Raw genomic sequence first — 15084 nt, 5'->3', positions numbered from 1 at the left:
TATATCCCGGGCACATGAAGGTTAAAGAAAACTCTCTTGCCTTGTGCGTTGCTCCTTACGAAAGAACTCACGGAAAAAAACGTCAAATACAAAATGGCGACAAAGTGTGACATCAATATACCAATATTTGATGGTCAAAATTATACGATGTGGAAGAAAAGAATAATTATGTTCTTAAAAATGTAATGCAGTAATCGAACGGCCGAAGGCACAGACCAACAAGAAGCAAGAATGGGAAGATCAAGATCTACGCGCTATAAATTATATATATAGTGCGATATCTAATAAGCAACTAGAGTTTGTATGCGATAAAAACTCTGCATTGGAAATAATGCGAAAATTCGACTCGTTATATATGAAAGAGTCTACAGCACTGCAAATTGTTTGCAGAAGCAAGCTGGAGCGGCTAAAACTGAGGGAGTATTCCGACTCAGCAACATTTTTTGGCGATTTTGAGCGTTGCGTAAATGACTTGAAAACTGCAGGGGCAAGTGTGTCGGAAAAACAAAAACTGAATTATATGTTGAATACGTTGCCGGAGTCGTATAGTTACATTGGCGATTTAATAGATACGCTGAAGGAGGAGGATCAGACGGCTGACTATGTGAAAAATAAAATTGAGATGGCGGAATTAAAAACTTCAAATGAAGAAAATGGTGGGCGAAAGTCAAATACATTTTCTGGAAGTAAGCGACAAAATGACCACACATGTTATAATTGTGGCAAAGTTGGGCATTTCCAAAGAGAGTGCAAAAATGGTGAAAAAACATGTGGCGAACAACACGAGGGCGGCAGGCAGTCGGAAGAGGAGGTTACGGCAAGGGCCGCGGAAATTATCATGGCAAAAGTACAGCAAGCACGCATAGAAATAGCAAGCAAATCGAAGAGAAAAACGAAGACAGAAACAGCGCATGGGTGACAACGATTTCACGTCATGTGGTGGCAAAGGCAAGCAAAGTAGAAGATAACAAAATCAAATGGTTTTTAGATAGTGGGTGTACGGACCACATAATAAATGATGAAAGACTTTTCCAAAATTGTAAGGTACTTGAAAAACCTGAAAATGTTTATCTTGCTGATAATAGGGTTGTGAAGGCGACCGAAATCGGAAATGTACTAAGCTATTTTGAAACTTTTGGAAAAAACAATCCTATTGAAATGGAAAATGTTTTCTATATAAAGGACATGAAATCAAATTTAATCAGTTATAGTAAGTTGACAAAAAATAATGTAGTGGTATCAAAAGGTAACTTGACAAGAATTATGAATAAAAAGGGTAAAATAACTGCAGTCGCGTTTAAAACTAATGGCCTGTATATTATGAAAAGTAAGTTAAAGCTTGATGAACATTTTGTCAATTTGGCAAATAAAAATACCAAAAATATGAGTGAGAAAGAGAAGTGGCACCGATTGTTGGGTCATGTAAACTTCAAATATTTAAATCACATGTCAAAAAATCAAATAGTAGAGGGAATGCCGAGAGAACTTGAATCTGAATTCATGAAATCTAAGACTTGTATTGAAAGCAAAATGCATAATATTCCTTTTGAAAATAATAGACGAAAGGCAAAGGATTTGTTGGAAATTGTACACACTGATGTATGTGAACCTTTTTCAACAATTGGCTTCCAAGGTGAAAAATATTTTGTTTCTTTCATAGATGATTATAGCAAAATGGCAAAGGTGTATGTATTGAAATCCAAAGCGGAAGTTTTTGATTGTATCATTGAGTATGTAAATGAAAGTGAAAATTTGACGGGAAAAAGGGTAAAGTTTTTGAGATGTGACAATGGTTCAGAGTATTTGAATGGACGAGTTTATAAATTTGCAAAGGAAAGAGGGATCGTTATTAATAATTGTCCGGCATATTTTCACGAGCTAAATGGAACCGCGGAAAGGTTTAATAGAACTATAATGAATATGTCTCGTTGTTTATTAGCTGAAGCAAACGTAGGTAAAAAATATTGGCCAGAAATTGTTTGTGCAGCAAATAAACGCAAAATCCAATTTAGTCAAAACCATTTTAGCCTCAACGGCATTTACTGATCCGAAAGACGTAGTAGCGAAATTAATTGTAGAACAAAATAACGAAGTAACAGAGCGTCAGGTTTTAGCTTTTCGATCACGTGGTAACAACACATTCAGAAATTCACGTGATGGTTGTGGAAGTTTTTACCCAAGTCGCGGCTATACTGGTTATAGAAACAATAGTTCATTTTCATACAACCGTAACGGTAACAATAATCAGAGATATCGATATGACAACAGAAATAGATACCAAAATAACAACAAAAGTAATACACGTCCAAATTCCAATTCAAATACAAATAGCAGTAACAATAGAAGTAACAATTCAAGATCATCCAACGCTAGAGGTAGAAATGCAAACGTCCGCGCTTTAAACGCGAGTGCCCCACAGGAGCGAACACTGGGGGAGGACGAACTAACCGAGTAAGCGAATTTCCCTCACCAATAGGCATCTTTTGTTTAAACTTAAATTATTCAGATTTCATAGAATTACAACTCAACGAGTAACAAATTTTGTTCTTTCCTAGTAGACACTCAAGCAGACATTTCTTTAATAAAGATATCATGTTTACACAGTAATATTTCTTTAAATACAAACGACATTGTCAACATTACCGGTGTCACTTTCAATTCAGTTTCCACTTTAGGTAAAATTACCGCAAATTTAAATTTTTCAAACTTTTCTATTAAACATACTGTAACGAATTTGCTGCAAATACTCTTATTTGCCCTTTTGCTAGGTTCGTATCGCTAAACTGTTGAATAAATAACTCCAATATTGAATAATGGAAAAATGGCCTTTATTAAAGTACTTCAACAATAACACTCAAACTGTGCAACGAATAGCTTGCTTAATAACCACACTGATTGATAGCTCAATGAAACTCTACTATTCAAAATAATACTGCTATTCCTCGCTAGATATCGTCTTAATCGAAACTGCTTGACCACTCAAATCAAACTGAATTACAGCGCCTCTACATCTGTCGCCTTTTATACTCTTTGGTTTCCTCGTTCGCATTTTCTAGAATCTACTAGCATTGTCCATGAGCTCTCAAACTTCTCAGCTATAACTAAAATTGCACAATTTTATACATCTAGGCGCCTCCAGAATCTACTAGTCCAGTAGCTCTCAAACTTCTCAGCTGTAACTACAATTGCACAATTTTATAGTTTTTCTCAGGCATGCTTAACCAACGAACCGATATCATTTCGTTACGATAATTAACGTTAATAAACGAAACAAAGTCATTTCGATTCGTTTATTAACGTTAACAACGTCAAATTAACGAAATGATTTCGTTTCGTTTTCTGCCATATCAAAACGAAGTCAAATCGTTTATGTTGATTATTAATTTCAAGCTATGCTGGCAAAGTTGATTGATGGCGGAGTCATTAAAGGTGAAAGCATTATCCAAGCTGATTGCAACTTTTCTCATGAATTTTGACAGTACGAACATTTCTCAGAGTATTTTGACATTACCACCAACGAATTACACGAACAAATTACATGGAGTTTGTGTGTGTACGTCCGCTCGCTGTTGCCACCTTACGGCTTCACCATGGCTATAGCATTGCCAGCACAATTCAAACATAAAGTATCACGTTTTTGTTAACGTTTTTAACGTTAACGAAAGCTTTTCGTTTCGGTTAAAAACGAGATACAATTTATCTTGATAATTTCTTTATCGATAATATTTCGAAGTGTTTCAACGGAAACGGTGGAATTTTTTTGATAAACGATTAGCTTAACGTTAAGGTGCATCCCTGGTTTTTCTCATTGCATACTTATAGGAGTATCTCAGATATATGCATGTGTTAGTGCATTGACTCTCCGCTGCTCGTATACGTACATGGTACATATATGTAGACGCAATGATTGATTCGTTTATGTAGATACAAGTGACTGTCTGCTTTATTGTTGTTGTGACTTTATTTACTTAGCATCAGACTAGGGATGTGAGTATCACTTAGTGTCACTCATAGTCGTCACAATACTTTACATGTAGTAAACGAAGACTTTAATATTCCATCCGATGGCATACTGGGTAAAGATTTTCTGCAAATTAACAAATGCATTATTAATTATGAAAGAAATAGTATTTCCTTTTGGGTAGGTAATGAAAAAGTCGCGATACCAATCCTGCATGGAACAGAAAGCGACAGTTGTATCATTCCTCCCAGATGTAAAATATTCAGATTTTTTCATTTAGAAGATTCACCCGAGCCACTTTTCGTGGACTCGCAGGAAATTGAAAAAGGCGTTTTCACAGCTAGGTGCATTTTTAATTCCAGTAACCCAATAATTAAAGTCATTAACACCACGGATGATGTAAAGTATGTGAAAAGAAAGAGTATTCGGACAGAAAAAATTATCAAATTATAATGTTTATACTGGTGGATTAGATGAAAGTTTTAAAAGCGCAAATACTAAAGATGCTGACGGTGATGAAGAGGCTGGAACGCAGCCTGAAAAGAGTGAAGAGGAACCCCAAGATGAGGTACGTAAATCAAAGCGCGAGATAAAGAGGCCAAAGAAACTTGAAGATTACACATGTGATAGTATTTATGTAAACCTTTGCAGCATAGGTACGCCTACGTCATTTGGGTTTATAGTAGAAAATCAGAAGGCACTTACAAAGCGAGATTGGTAGTTAGAGGTTTCCAACAAACCGATGAGATTGACGAAATTTATTCTGTTGTTTATTCTGTTGCAAAAATGCAAACTTTAAAAATTTTTATTATCATATTGTTGCCAAATGGGGTTCAAAGTTGAACAAATGGATGTAGAAACAGCATTCCTCAACGGAAAGGTACAGTCCGAAGTTTATATTAAGCAACATATGGGTTTGTAAATTGGTAAAAGCATTATACGGTTTAAAGGAAAGTCCGCGAGCATGGTACGAATGCTTTGGCAAATTTTTAACTGGCATTGGGTTCGAAAGAAATAAAATTAATTGATTCTTGTTTATATACTTGTAAAATTGGAAAAGAGGTAATTTAACTTTTAATCTTTGTTGACAATTTATTAATCTGTGCTAGGGGTGAGAATGAAATTAGGAAAGTAAAAACCTAGCTATCTAAAAAATTCAAAATAAAAGATCTTGGGAAAATTAAAGAGTATTTTGGTATAACCGTGGACTATGGGCATAGTAAAAGTGAAATGAAATTGAACGAAACCAAATACATTGAATCATTGGCTAAAACGTACAATATAGAAATAAGCAAAGTATTTAAAACCCCTATGGAAGTGAACTTGAAACTTGAAAAACAGAAATATATGAAGAAAATATAAAATATAGAAATTTAATTGGCGCCTTATTGTATATAAGTTCAGCTACCAGACCAGATATAAGCTTTAGTGTTAATTATTTGAATAGATATCAAAATTGTTACGACAAAACGCATTATAAATACTTGCTGCGAATTCTGAAATATTTATACTCAACTAAAAATTTGAAATTAATGTACAAAAGAGAAGAAAATGTTAATATCCTTGATTGTTATGTCGACGCCGATTGGGCGGGTGATATTTGGATAGAAAATCCACCACAGGGTATATTATAAGACTATTTGGAAATGTAATATATTGGAAATCCAGAAAGCAAAAAACTGTAACAAAAGCTTCAACATTTGCAGAATATGTAGCATTGTCAGAAGCCGTAAGCGAATTGAAATTTATAATAGAATTATTGAAATCATTTGACATAAAATTTGAAAAACCAATTAGTGTATATGAAGATATCTCCGGAGCAGTAAATATTGCAAAGTATGGTAACTTTACTAAAAATTCGAAACACATTGAAATTCGCTATCACTAGCCATCATCCGGTGGCAAAATCCTGAGCCAGATAAATAATTTTGCATGTAAATGCAACAACAACGATTTAAGCCAGATAAATCCAGATAGAAGTCTGGTTAAATTTGTGAGCCAGATATTTTGTTAATTACTTCATTTTAGTTTGACAACTCTGCCTTTAATAAACCTTCTTTTTCAAAAATAGGTGTCGTTGCTTGGTCTTTCGCCGTATGAGTTAAATGAAAAACAGCGGCGACATCTGCCTATCCTATTTCACATGTGCGAAAATTTCACGACATCTGCTTCTCAAGTCTCTCAATGATCCAGAGCATTCCCGTGAGAATTGAGCATGAGCCGAAGCTGTAAAACTCACTGGAAGACGGCAACTATGTACATGAATGTCTTGAAAGAAAAATTATAGATGTTGTAAAAGTAAATTCAGATAATAATATTGCTGACATTCTAACAAAGTCGCTTGGCCGAGAAAAATTTGAAAAATTTAGAAATATGATAAATGTAAATTAATACAACTAAATCTAAGGAGGCATGTTAAGTTGTAGATTTAGTTAAGCACTAGCAGACCCGTCAGACGTTGTTCTGCCAGAAATTTGGTCTATCTTCATACATTTTAATAAACTTTTTCCGTCTAACATTCTAGGGATATCGGGGTCCAGGTTTGCCCATTTCTTGAGACCCTAGTCACCCAGCGGTATAAAAATTACTCTGTACTAAAGCACTCATCAACAGCTTCAATTTGATACCCATAATGTAATAACACATCCTAGTGTTACCCTGATGCACGTTTTGGCCTATATCTCGAGACCCTTCACAAATAGGTATGAAAACTACTCTGTACTAAAGCACTCATCAACAGCTTTCATTTGTTATCCATATTGTATAAACACTTTGTAGGGGTACCCGGGTCCACGTTTTGGCCTTAACCTCGAGACTCTAGTCACCAATAGGTATGAAAACTACCCTGTACTAAAGCACTCATCAACAGCTTTCATTCGTTATCCATATTCTATAAACACATTCTAGGGGTACCCGCGTCCACGTTTTCGCTTATATCTCGAGACCCTAGTTACACGCGGGTACGAAAAATACCCCGTATCAAAGTACTCATAAACAGCTTACATTCGATACCCATATTGTACAAACATATCCCAGGATTACCCAGGTCCACGTTTTGATCTCAAGACCCTATCCAGAACGGCATAAAATTAGCCTATGTCTGTCTCCTGGTTCTAAGCTACCCCTCCACCAATTTTCAGCCAAATATGTTCATCCGTTACTTCCTCTTCAATCACTCTTTATCTATTAAAAAAAAAAAGCGCATCAAAATCCATTGCGCATTTTTAAAGGTTTAAGCATTCAAAAGGACATAGGGACAAAAAAAGCAGGTTTGTTTTATACTATGTAGTGATGTACATCCATACATACCTATAAACCTACGCCCCATGGTTCAACTATATACAGGTTGGCTCATCTGTAAAGCAACAAAATATGTATGTTCAAATTGTCAAAATCTGTGTATTGGTGTTGGTGCGAATGGTATGGAATGGAAACATAAAACTTAGCAGTTTTTGTATGTGTAAGTAAAATGTTGCCAATGTGTTGGTTTCATTTTGAGTTTGCCATCTCCTTTTGACAATCCCTTCGACCATGCAAAGACATAAATAAAATCAGCTGATGAGATGAGCCAACCTGTACATAATTGAACCATGCCTACGCCCGAAGTTAAATAACGCAGCGAATGCTATATATGTACGTATGTATGTGTCGCATCAAGCCTCACTCAAAAGCAATTAGCGCGGACAGTTCACAGCGAACAAACACATATACGCATTTTTTGATAAAAATGTTACTTTTGTTTAAATAATTTGGCTGATATAAGAAAGGAATCAAGTATTTTTTTTTGATGCAGATCGAAGGTAAATATTTCAAAGTTTTACTGAAAAGTAGAATTTTTTAAATCCATCCATCTGTTTATGAGTTATAGCTGTGTAAACAAAAATTTTATGTTTTTTTACTACTTTTTGGCAATTTGCCACGCCCCTATAATATATAGCTTTCAAATGCAAAAAACCATTTTAAAATCGGAGCATTCTGTGTGAAGTTATGCGCATACATGGCATTTAGCGACTTTATTTTATAAGATTTATAGATATGTGGTACGCCTTAGGCTATGTGTTAGGTGCACAGCACTAGATACACATAATAAAGTGTCATCACTAAGAAGAAAACCATTAGCTATCATCCGGTGGCAAAATCCTGAGCCAGATAAATACTTTTGCATGTAAATGCAACAAAAAACGATTTGAGCCAGATAAATCCAGATTGAAGTCTGGTTCAATTTGTGAGCCAGATAATTTGTTAATTGCTTCTTTTTAGGTTGGCAACGCGGCCTTTAATATTTTTATTCAAAAATAGATGTCGCTGCTTAGCCTTTCGCAGTAAATGAAAAACAGCGGCGACATCTGCCTATCACATTTCACGTGTGCGAAAATTTCACGACATCTGCTTCTCAAGTCTCTCAATGATCCAGAGCATTCACGTGAGAATTGAGCGTGAGCTGTAAAACTCACTTGCCGTCTTTCAGTGAGTTTTACAGCTCCGGCTACGCTTAATTCTCACGGGAATGCTCTGGATAATTGAGAGAATTGAGAAGCAGATGTCGTGAAATTTTCGCACACGTGAAATGTGATAGGCAGATGCCGCCGCTGTTTTTCATTTAACTCTAAATTTGGAAACTAAAAAGCTTATATTTCATAAACTAAAGGCTCCATTACTGATACTTAGCATATACTTGACTTGGCTTGCGAACTGTCACTTACAGTTCTGTTAAACTAACATTGCATGTTACTGATTACTCAAAACTTGACTTAGAAGTCTGCTGAATTTTGATTTTCTATGTAAGTTCTAAGTGACGTTTACATTTTGAGATGCCATTTGTTTGTTTCCATTTCATTTTGACATTTTGTCATACAAATTGACATTTATTTAAAAATAAATTTCAACGCTGATTATGATGCCAGATTTTATGCACCAAGTGGAGTATAATCGTGGCTAAGTTGCCAAGTTTACGCCAAGTCAAGTCAAGTATATGCTAAGTATCAGTAATGGAGCCTTAAGAGTTTCCTAGAGTTGCGGATGATAATTTTGTGATTTTTAGGACCCCCGCCATCCCTCGAAAAAAAAAAAGTTGGAAAATCGTGGCACCTTGTTCAAAATATGGGAAAATTTTAGAATAGCACCCCCCGATTTCGGGGTAAAACTTGGTATCAAATGAAAGAGGGAGTTCTCCCGAGCACAAATGTATATATTTTAAAGTGCGCAAACTTATAATTTAAAAGTTATTTGTTGTTAAAGTTTGCAAATTTAGCAAATTTCTATAGCACTTTAAATTACAATTTACATATCTTTCAAAACCTTAATCCACATACATATCTATATAAATTGGCAACGATAAACTTAAATTGCATTTTTGTATATTTCACATTTCATTTTTGCATTGTTTTTACTTATTATAAATGTTTTTATTAAATCAATCGCGCTTTTGTAACAACATGCACATTTATATATATATATATATATTTTATTGATGATATTACAAAGCTGTGCTGCCACATAAACAAAAAAAAAAAACAAATATAAATATTACCTTGCCACATTTCAGTTAATAAAGAAAAAGGAAAATATATATATTTATATTCATTTTGAGAAGTCGAAACACCTTTCCGCGTAGGCAGAAGGTTGTACTACGCAGGACATCACCGTGGCGGTACCCACGGTTATACAACACATCCGAACTTGGCATGGCGTAGCCCAGGGTTATTTTTTATAAGAGCGGCCGAAGGCCGCCTATTTAGAAAGGAGTTGTACCAGCTCGTTCCCGAATGCAAAAAAGAGCTTTTTCAAATTTGTGGCAAATAAAGACTAGAAAAGTTAAAGATATATATACATCAGATGAAAGGTATTTTTATAAGTTATTTTTCGATTCTGCACTTGTTCCGTTTTTTAGATGTGGCAGCACAGATTTGTAATGTCATAAAATATATATACGTATACACATATAAAAGTTGTATAGAAATTTGCAAACTTTAACAACAAATAACTTTTAAATTATAAGTTGGCGTACTTTAAGATATATATATTTGTGATCGGGAGAACTCCTTCTTTCATTTGATACCAAGTTAAACCCCGAACTAGGGGGGTGCTAAACTAAATCGCTGCCCAAAATATTCCCCTACTTGTCGTTCCCTATCTATTGAGAACACATCAATTGCGACAGATGTATTGAGCAAGCTATTGACGCAACTTAAGCGCTAAAACGACGCGAATGTCGAATGTGTTTGGCAGCTCTAACTAAAATCGTTTTATCGATAAAGCAGCATCCTAATCTTTGGCAGGTTCCGCAAACAGCTGTTAAAAGCCTATGCAATGAATAAATAAAAATTTAGTGGTGTAAATTAAATCAATCTCTCAGTCTATAAAGTTTACACTGCATACATATTACCAGCTACTTTAAAATGCATGATGCAAATATGTCATGCAATCAACAAGAACACGATAGCTGTACGTTGAAGGATTGGCACAGTTGGTGCCGTCTATGCGCCAAAGAGGATGCAAGAAATGTAGATTTTTTCTTAAAAGAAGAATTTATATTCGCTGCACACACAAGTCGAACGGAAGAACAAGAACAAACACTCATTATAGCAATACAGAAATATTTTAATGTCGAGGTATGTAAGAAATTTTGACTTTATAACACTATTTTAAAGCCGACGGTTTGCTTTATTATCGGTGATACAACAACGGTTTGGCGTTTCATTAAGAGCTTGTTGTTGTTGTTGTAGCGATAAGGTTACTCCCCGAAGGCTTTGGGGAGTGTTATCGATGTGATGGTCCTTTCCCGGATACAGATCCGGTACGCTCCGGTAACACAGCTCCATTAAGGTGCTAGCCCCACCATCTCGGAAACGATTTATATGGCCACATTAAATCTTCAGGCCATCCCTCCCTCCCCACCCCCAAGTTCCATGAGGAGATTGGGGCCGCCAGAGCCCCAGCTGGTAGTGAAACGGGATTCGCCGCTCGAAGGTGAGGTTGACAATTGGGTTTGGAGAAGCTGTATATTGCGCTGGCAACCTGATAAGGTTGTTGTTGTTGTTGTTGTTGTTGTTGTTGTTGTTGTTGTTGTAGTAGCGATTAGGTTACTCCCCGAATGCTTTGGGGAGTGTTATCGATGTGATGGTCCTTTGTCGGATACAGGTCCGATACGCTCCGGTAACACAGCACCATTAAGGTGCTGGCCCGACCATCTCGGGAACTATTTATATGGCCACATTAAACCTTCAGGCCATCCCTCCCTCCCCACCCCCAAATTCCATGAGGAGCTTGGGGTCGCCAGAGCCTCGTCTGTTAGTGAAACGGGATTCGCCGCTCGAAGGTGTGGTTGACAGTTGGTTTGGAGAAGCTACATATATATTGCGCTACACAACCCCTTGAATCCCTGATAAGGTTGCTGAAGTAGAGAAGTAGATAAGGTTGCTTCTCTATACCTGTGCTTTCATACCGCCTGGCCACATAAAAGTTCAAGTACGCACTTGAACATAATTCACCTCCATGTCTGGTTACGTCGGATTGCGATCCGTCGTTTGAGTTTGGATAATAGCATTTTAATTTCGTCTTAAGTCGAATAGAATATGTAACTAGTTCATCATATTCTGGATATGCCCGATAAAAGAATGGAAAAAGCACAATCAAAAAAATATCTAGTCGCATCGGATGTAAACTTCTTTAGAACATATAAAACCCATTCGACTGATGACGTGAAAGTGGCGAGCGACGGCTGTGGCCCTTTAACCGAACCTAAATTCCAGGAGAGAATAATAATAAAGTGGAATAAGCATATCACCGCGGCCGTAAAAGCCATATTTCTAGGCCGAGTTTAGTGGCTGGCACTCGAGGGAATTATCATCACGCACAAAGGCTTTGAAAGTAATGTTTAACCTTCTCCCGATAGTCCTGTATGGTAAACTCTTAGCAAGTTGTAAGACTGAAAACAGTTTTCTCCGGAAGCTATTTTAGATTTGGTCATGCAAACGTTCTGATGAGTAGATCAAGCGCGTTCTGTGGTATCACAATGAGCAACATACAAAATTAAGAGAACTCTTAATAAAAAGGGAAAACAAAGCACAATTGTTCGACAGATTAGACTATTTCTTTTTCTTGCAGTTCAAAGAGGGTCAACAATTACCTAATCATTTATGTCCAGAGTGTTTCTCGTTAACTTTTTCACTGGTAGCCTTCAACGAACGTGTGGCAAAGGTACAAGAAATGTTCTTTGAGTTACATAATTTATATGAAACCACCGAAATGGACATTCGAAACATACGTCTAAAATACGGTGTAATGGACAATGATCGAACCCATGAAATGACTATACCTTCTCCGTTGCTAAACAAAAGCCGTTTATTTGATAATGTAAAGAATTGTTATGAAAACGTTGACGCAGAACAAGTCAAAAGGTGGTCAGAAAAATTAAGATTTGATATGGAAATAAAAGAAGAATGCTCAAATGACAATGCGGCGACAACCGATGATGAAGATGTTTGTGATATTGAAATTGAGAATATTGAACAAAAAGACGACGAGGATCCTTTCGGGAGTGAAATAGAACTGAGCAATGTCAGTGACAAAAGACCATTTCCAGAGGGGCTAGAAGATGAAAAGGAACTGAAACGCGAGAAGAACTGCAGAAAATTAAAAAATGGTAAAAAGAAGTTAAACTCAAGTGAAAAAGTAGTGCAAACCGTCGCTGAATCACATAAATATCGGTACCTTTGTAGCGAATGTCCACAACGTTTTCAACGTGTTGGAAGCTATAGCGTACATCTGCGCAAGAAACATGGAATAGCTGATGTAGCCAAATTTACTTGCACAAAATGTTCCCGCTCATTTAAAAATGCATTCAACTTGAAACGTCATATGGAAACTCATCGGCCACCAGCTGAAAAGAAAATATTTCCCTGCCCACAATGCGATCGAAAATTTCAAACAAAAGATTATGTTGCGACACATATTAAGTTTGTACATGAGGACATACGCCCTCTTATATGTGAAGAATGTGGTGAGGGTGTACGTACGCAAGGTGCACTACGCGAACATATGTTAACACATACAGATTATGCACCATTTGAATGTGAAATATGCAAAAAATGTTTTAAGAATCAGTCACGCCTCAAGGTAATACCTAACTTTATTAGCCTAAATGCATTGATCACACTTAAAGTGAATATACGTGGCGTGACAGTAATTTCACGACTATTGGGTCTGTTGTTGTTGTTGTCTTAACTATAAAGACACTCCCCGAAGGCTTTGGGGAGTGTTATCGATGTTGATGGTCCTTTGCCGGCTATAGATCCCTTACGTTCCGGTAACAAAGCACCATTAAGGTACTAGCCCGACCATCTCGGGAATGATTTATATTAACATATTAAACCTTCTAGGCCATAACGCCCTCCCCACCCTCCAGTTCCATGAGGAACTTGGGGTCGCCAGAGCCTCGGCCTTTAATGAAACAGGATTCGCCACGCGTAGGCGAGGTTGACAATTCGGTTGGAGAAGCTATGTATTGCGCTGGCAACACCTTGAGAGGAATGCGCTACACAACCCCTTGAGAGGGTTGCGCTATCCCCCAGCGGGTTAGGGGATCAGAATATACCCGCGGTAGGTATGCCTGTCGTAAGAGGCGACTAAAATACCAGATTGAAGGGGCTGTGTAGCGCAACCCTTCAGGTTGCCAGCGCAATATATAGCTTCTCCAAACCCAATTGTCAACCTCACCTATCCGCGGCGAATCCTGTTTCACTAACAGACGAGGCTCTGGCGACCCCAAGCTCCTCATGGAACTTGGGGTGGGGAGGGAGGGAATGGTATGAAGGTTTAATGTGGCCACATAAATCGGTCCCGACATGGTCGGGCTAGCACCTTAATGGTGCTATGGTACCGGAGCGTACCGGATCTGTATCCGGCAAAGGGCCATCACATCGATAACACTCCCCAAAGCCTTCGGGGAGCAACTTTATCGCTACAACAACAACAACAACAGAGGGCTGCGCTACACAACCCCCTTGATATTTTAGTCGCCTCTTACGACAGGCATACCTACCGCGGGTATATGCTAATTCCCTTGACCCGCTGTTGGGTTTAACTACCGGAACTGCCGGATTCATATAAGAATTGTGAGTGTAGTAAGATATCATGTTCAATGTTCCGATCCCTCGGTCGAGCTACTGTCATATTACCATAATCCTGAAGTATGATCATATTATGAACTAAATAAAACTAATGCGTTTTTTATCACAGAATCATATGGAGATCCATAGTTCCGATAAGCATGAGTGCAGCGAATGTGGACTACAACTAAACTCAAGGGTAACCCTTAATCGTCATATGCTCGTACATTCAGATGCTATGCATCATAAATGCGATTACTGTGGACGTTCTTTCAAGCGTGCTAAAACATTGAAAAGTCACTTGATACTTCATAGCGGTATTAAGCCTTATTCTTGTGAATTCTGTGATAGATCCTTTACTAGTGGTTCGAACTGTCGCACGCATATGAAGAGACAGCATCCAAATGAGCTCGCTGAATTAGAGGCGTCAGGGGAGAAGAAGTTTACGAGGAACATACCTAAATTAGCCGTGCTAAAATCTGTGTAATGAAAAAAATACGTATTTTAAAACTTTTAGTAACCACTGATTCTCTTTTTGTATTATAGTATGAAGACGGCTGATAACCTAATACCTGTGGTTTCAAAGCAAAGTGGAAACTTTGCGGTAAAAAATCGTTGACGCAACATGAGGGCCGTAAAAGCACAAAAAATATTGCCGCACCCGATAGTTTTATCTTTAACGGATAAGGAATTTAATGGGTTATAATCAAGTAGAAGCTATATATATAAGCAATTATCAAATAATAATTCTGTTGTGTATTAAAGGAATGGTTTAAAATCATTAATTTTGTTGTGTTTTATACCTGCGGGTTAAACAAGCCCAAACATCTATTCCATATTTTGATGGGTTCTTTTTAAAACCGCTACACCACAATGATCGCCAATGTGACCTTGAAATGTTGTAATGGAAAAATCGTGCCTGACGATAAATATGACGAAAACATTGCCAAAGTTCATTTCGAATGCCTTAGGCAAAAATAAGTTAAAAAGTTCAGAACTATCGAATATTGTGGA

Source organism: Eurosta solidaginis, chromosome 2 (genome assembly GCF_040869045.1).
Source record: "Eurosta solidaginis isolate ZX-2024a chromosome 2, ASM4086904v1, whole genome shotgun sequence".
Classification (NCBI taxonomy): domain Eukaryota; kingdom Metazoa; phylum Arthropoda; class Insecta; order Diptera; family Tephritidae; genus Eurosta; species Eurosta solidaginis.
Note: the sequence above shows the minus strand (reverse complement) of the source record.